This window comes from Triticum urartu, chromosome 4 (genome assembly GCF_003073215.2).
Source record: "Triticum urartu cultivar G1812 chromosome 4, Tu2.1, whole genome shotgun sequence".
Taxonomy (NCBI): Eukaryota; Viridiplantae; Streptophyta; class Magnoliopsida; order Poales; family Poaceae; genus Triticum; species Triticum urartu.
In genome coordinates this window covers 598,193,422-598,199,600 of record NC_053025.1, presented here as the reverse complement: position 1 = coordinate 598,199,600, position 6,179 = coordinate 598,193,422, and the positions used below count along the sequence as shown (strand labels likewise).

The 6,179-nt window shown below is 39.1% G+C and overlaps 1 long non-coding RNA gene across 1 annotated transcript; it reads left to right on the top strand.

Moving 5' to 3' along the window:
- Window positions 1-3,451: 3,451 nt before the first annotated feature.
- LOC125554345 lies at window positions 3,452-4,877 on the top strand. Its single transcript, XR_007304373.1, has 3 exons — window positions 3,452-3,657; window positions 3,760-3,870; window positions 4,324-4,877. It is a non-coding gene; the product is annotated as an uncharacterized LOC125554345 (long non-coding RNA).
- Window positions 4,878-6,179: the final 1,302 nt, after the last annotated feature.

Genomic DNA, 6,179 nt, shown 5'->3' with positions numbered 1-6,179 from the left:
TACAAGATTTGATCCTTTCAAGTAACGAGTTCAAAGGGATTGACAACCCTCTTGCCCACGTTGGGTGCAAGTATTTGCTTTTGTGTGTGCAAGTGTTGTTCACGATGCTTTGCATGATTCTCCAATTTTTTCGGTAAACCTTGGTTCTCACTCATGGAAATACTTATCTCTATTATACTGCTTCATCCTTCCTCTTCGGGTAAAATCCCAACGTAGCTCACAAGTAGCAGGGATGTGAAGGGATTGAAGAAAAAAAAGGAAAGTTATGATTCTGGTCATAACGTAGAAGGAAGGTTCAGATACAAGAGTAGGAAGGCATTACATATATCTATCAATCGGTCAATCAAATTTTTGCATTAAAAAATACCAAAAAACCAGCAAGAGGTGTGGCTGAAAAATAATCTTAGGGATGAGGTGGTTCGTGCGATGATAGTGATCGTTGGAGGTGAGAAATCTGGAAGCGAGGAAGCAATCGACCAACTTTCCTTCAATAGTTGAGATAATTTTAGAATATTTTTCAATAAAGAATAAATGTCCTTTGTGCTCCGTATTTTGATAATATTCCATAACAAATTAAGTAGCTACATATTGATTTCATAACGGTATTTGTTTCTATGGTGTAGGTGTGTCATGATTTACATGTTAGTTTCCTTGAAATTCGTCATTTGTTTCCTAAAGCAAATTGCGCTAATGAGAGGTATCGTTTGATTTGAGTAAGTTAGAAAAGTTAGATACGTGATCTTTTTGCGTTAGGAAAGTGTTGGGTTGCAAGGAAAGAGAGTATTTTTAAGTTATTTAATTGCATTGATGAGAGGGATCGGTTGATTTGTGTGAGTTAGGAAAGTTAGATCCATGGTCTTTTGTATGTTAGAAAAGTGTTGTTTTGCAAAGGAAGTGTGCATTTATATGTTATTTAATTGCATTGATGGGAGGGGTCGGTTGATTTGGGTAAATTAGAAAAGTTAGATCCATGATATATTTTTTACGTTTGGAAATTGCTTGTTTAAAAGGAAAGAGTTGATTTGTACGTTATTTGTTTCCTTATAATCCAGTGAGAGGGTTGATGGGAGGTGAGGCAAAAATAAACCAGTGAGAGGTGAGGCGAAAATAAACCTATGAAAGAGGGTGGTGGGAGGTGAGATGAAAAAAAATCGTGTATGCCAGCCTACCAACTCCCCCTTTAGAAGTAGAGAATAGCAGAGATACAGGTTGAAGAAACTTTCTAGTGTTAATTATTTGCATCCCTAATTAATTAATTGCATTAATGACTCGATTTCATAATTGATTTGTCGCACAAAAATCCCTACTTAAATAGACTTAATTAACTGCATGCATAATTAATTGTCTGGCTAATTAATTACATTAATGACTTGATTTTCAAATTGATTCGTTGCTTGTTTCCAAATCTTCTTTTGTACTTTTTTTCATGTGAGACAAGGGAGGTGGGTTTTCTTATGCGTGTGGGAAGATGAGAGCGGATGGGTTTCTTTGTAGGGGGTCAACGGGAGGAGATCGAGTTGGACGTACCACGTCTAATCCACAACACCACTTTAATAGTAGAGATACGGTTGGAAAAACTTTCTACTATATTAATTATCCACATCCCTAATTAGGTGACTAACTAATCAATTGTTGCATTAATGACTTGATTTTCATAATTGATTTGGCACAGATAAAATCCCTACTTATACGGACTTAACTAATTACATGTGTAATTAATTATCTAGCTAATTAATTGCATTAATGACTTGATTTCCAAATTGATTTGATGCTTGGTTTTCAAATTGTTTTACATTAATAACTGATATACAAATTAATTCATTGATAATTTTCGTGATTAACGTGATCCTTATGTCCAAATAATGATATTCTAATAATTAACGTGATCATTTCATTACACACCAGATTATACTTTTCATTATTAACATGATACTCATGTCCAAAAAGTAATACTCTCCATAATTAAAGTGATCATACTGTTAAACGCTCAATAGTACTTTGCATAATTAACATGATCCTACCGCCAAGTAATGATACTCTTCATAATTAATGTGATCCTTCCGTCCAAAGAATGATACTCTTCATAATTAATGTGATCCTCTCGTTCAAGTGCTCGATTATACTTTATAAATTAACTGGTATGGCTAATTAATTGCATCCAGCCATGGGCAAGGCAAAAATTGCACAAAAGATAATTAACACGATTTTTGGGCATCAATGACTGCATGCAAACGAGCGAAACGACCTACGGACTCCCCCTTTAGGAGCATAGATGACTTCTAATTTATTTTCTATTTTTAAATTTGTGAAAAAATTAACTCAAAAATACCTATTTAAATATTGAAACTGTTCCAATTTGGAACATAATTTAAATTCATATAAAAATCATGTTCAGAAACATTTTTTTTGAGTTCATGAACATTATTTTGAATTTGCAAAGAATTTTTTCAAACCATGACATTTTTTAAATTCCTAAACAGTTTTGAATTAGTGAACTTTTTCAAATTTGTGAATATTTTTTGGATCATGAACATTTTTTCAAATTCATTACCTGAATTTGCAAAAAAATTAGCCACCGTGAATTTATTTTGAAATTGTGAACATTTTTCAAGTTTATGATCATTTTTGGAATTCACAAACAAGTTTTGAATGTCCATGCAGTTCTAAAAAATTATGAACATTTTCAAATCCATGAACATGTTTTGAATGCATTAATATTTTTTGAACACATGAATATATTTGGAATTCAGGAACATTGTTTATACTTGGCAACATTTCTCAAATTCACAAATAGTTTTTGAAATTGCAGACATTTTTTGAAATCAGGGTTTTGCAATGCCGCATTTTTTAATTGACAATTTTTTTTTGAAATAGAAAGCATTTTCTCAAATTCACAAATATTTTCTGGATTCGTCAATATTTTTTGAATTCGGAACATTTTTAAAATTCATGCGTATTTTTTAAACGCGCAATTTTTTTCAATTCGTGAATATGTTTTTGAATTCATGAACATTTATTGAATTCGTGATAATTTTAAATTTCTGATTTGTTTGAAATTGCAAAAAAAATGAATTCATGATTTTTTTCAGATTTGTGGAAATTTTAAATTTTCAAATATTTCCCTAAATTGGTGAATACTTTTAAAAAACTATAAAACGGTCAAATGAGTAGAGAAATGAAGAATCAGGCATGGAAAGAAAAGAAATAGTGTGAAAGAAATATATTTTTAAAACCAGTGGGAAAGTTATCACAGCGAACGAGTCGAGCGAAAAAAAGGAGAAGGAGAAAAATGGGCCAGTCCAACACCTGCGCGCGCACTTTTCTGTTCCGGGCTGCCTGGCCCGCGTACGCCTGCCGATCTTTTCATTAGGCCCTGTCCACCCTTTCTCCCCCCCCCCCCCCCCCCCCCCCCCCCCCCCCCCCCCCCCCCCCCCCCCCCCCCCCCCCCCCCCCTCCGGCTCCGCCACCGCCGCCGTCGGCCAACGCCGAGTCAGGGGGACCGCCATCGCCTCCGCCGCGAAGCGTGCTTCCGTGCACAAGCTCTCCAAGGAGGAGTTCTGGGCCTTGGCTGAGAAGATCCGGTCGACGGACGCGGCGGCGGCCGTGGAAATGCTCGAGTCGTATCTCGCCACAGATGGATGAGGGGGCAGTTGATAGGTGGGTTCTTTGGCAGTACTTTGTTCACTGTAAGCTGTTTGAATTGCTTTTAAGAGATTTTTTTTTCCTTTATTGTTAATACGAATTTCCTCTCATGACTAGGGATTGTGGAGGAAAAGAGTTCCATGCCATGCCATGCCATGGTTTAGCAGTTGGGCTGTGGATGGCGATCACAGCTCACAAGACTCTTTGCAGGCTGAAGACTGAAGTCAGGTAGGAACCATCAAACAAGTGCCAACTAAGCCTTAACTCTGCTCTACATTTCAACAAATGCAGAGAACGTTGTATTACAATCACAGTAGGATCTTTATCATCACTCTACCATTATGTCTAGCCAGTGAAAGTTTTAAACGTACTCGGGCAACATTGCAAAAACTCATTTCTTAAGTCAGGTAAGGAATCATCACATAAGCGTCAACTAGGCCTTAACTCTGCTCTACAATTTGGTAATTATAAAAGACCGTGTTGCAAACTTGGTAAGATCTTTATTATCACCCTCGCACTATGTCTAGTGAAAGTTTGAAGTCCGACCAGCATAGCAAAAGTCAGAATCATTCTGGAAGATTGGAACCTTGAGATGCATACTGCTTATGCCAATCAATAACCTTAGCATCCACTGAATGCTTAATTTATTTCTAACACCGTATTTGATTGGACAAGGAACAGACAAACCGAGAAGCCCGATCTGGAGATCGTCGGAATCAAGATAATCATTCGCGGTATACCAGGAGTGGAGAGGAGTGCTCTGTGTTTTATGTGTAAAAACACATCATGGACTCCAGGCTAGACTTCCAATAAAGGTTTACCAGTTTCAAACACCCATGCACGTTTAAAACTAACAGCTACACACACCATCTATGATCTATCCTGATTATTTCAAGAGCTGTACTTCCCGTTACGAGTTTCTTCACAGGTAAATACCCTACGCATCTACTTAAAAATTTCAAGCTGTCAGTTCAAAAAAGAAAATCCAAGCTGTGAGATCAATGCTTATCTGAAATGCAGAAACACAGATTGTGCAATTGTACAAAAGACACAGCAGGTTGTAGATAGATTGTGCAAGCGAAAATAGCAGATTGCTCACTCGGAGACTAAAGATCTGCAAATGTCAAAACACCGAATTTTGTCCCTTTGGATTACACTTGTGATCTAAGCCCTGAAATGTCAAAACCGAAGTTCTCTTTTATTGTTTTAGCAGTAGATGGGGTTTTCTTCTCTGCAGATGCTTTCTTCTTGGCCTCTTTACCATCTGCCCTCTTCATCGCAGCTGCTAGCTTCCTTCCTTCTTTCTTCGCGGCAGCTGCCTTCTTCCTTGCTTCAGCGTCTGCGGCCTTCATTTTTGCAGCTTCTTCCTTCCTATCAAGTGTCTCTGCAGCTGTCTTTTTTGCACCTTTTTTGACTTTTACTCTGGAAGGGCAACACTAGCTTCGAGGGCCTCTTTCCCGACTGCTTGCGAGTTACACATGGTTTATCATTATGTAACACAGCAACATGTACTGCGTCGGTTGATTTGTGACAGGATAGCGAAGAGGTTTTGCTCTTCCGAGCTCGGCCGCGTGTCTGATAGGAAGAAGCTTTGGCAGGCTGAAAGAATGACATTCCAAATAGAAACTGAAGTCGGAAGCAAAAAATTATAAAGCATGAATGGTCAGGACAAAATTACCTCGGTAGCAGCAGGCTCTGAAAATTTTGACTTGCTGGTTTGGCGATGACAATGTAGAGCCCTAGCCCTAGCGGCAACTGTTTTTGAGCTTTGCGCCGATGTTTGATGTTCCTGGCATACCCGACATTACCATAAATTACTAACAGATGAATTTACACATTGAGCAAAATATATACTCCAGGCTGCACGTTGAGAGGATACATCATGGTTTAGAGTAGCAACTACGTATACAATGGTGCAAGTAAGAGCTGCAAGAAGAGGCCAAGGCGTGCGCCACTGACCCACATGCATACTGAGGGTCAAGCCTCCAAGAACCACACCTCTAAGGAGGTAGCGACATCATCGATGGCGCCGTGGTCCTCAGATCCAGCTCCGAATCGGCAAGCTGGATCTGGGTTTCACCCAGAGAGGACTGGACCACAAGGCATCGATAAGGTCGGGCAGGGCTTTCGCCTGGAGCCGCATGGTCACCACTCACAGCAAGGTTCATTATACTACAGGTATAACAAACCTGATATTAGGACAGTGAGGTGCTAGTCCTGCACCTCTAAGCTGCTGACCAGCCAGCCAATGTCGTGTAGGATCTCCCGATGAACGTGGATTCAGTTAATGATTCAGCCAGCCGGCCCAGTACAATGACCCATATTACAGCCAGTGCACCCTCATCTGACTGTAATATGGATTCAGTGAACACATACTCTTGGAGATCAATTGATTCGACATATTGGACTCAATGACAATTAGATTAGTGTAGTGAAAATAATACATCTTACACAGATACCTGGGTTTGAATTTCACCAGCAGGAGAGAACCAGGCATCGCTCAGTAGGCGAGAGGCAAACGTGCTCCCCCAGACCTC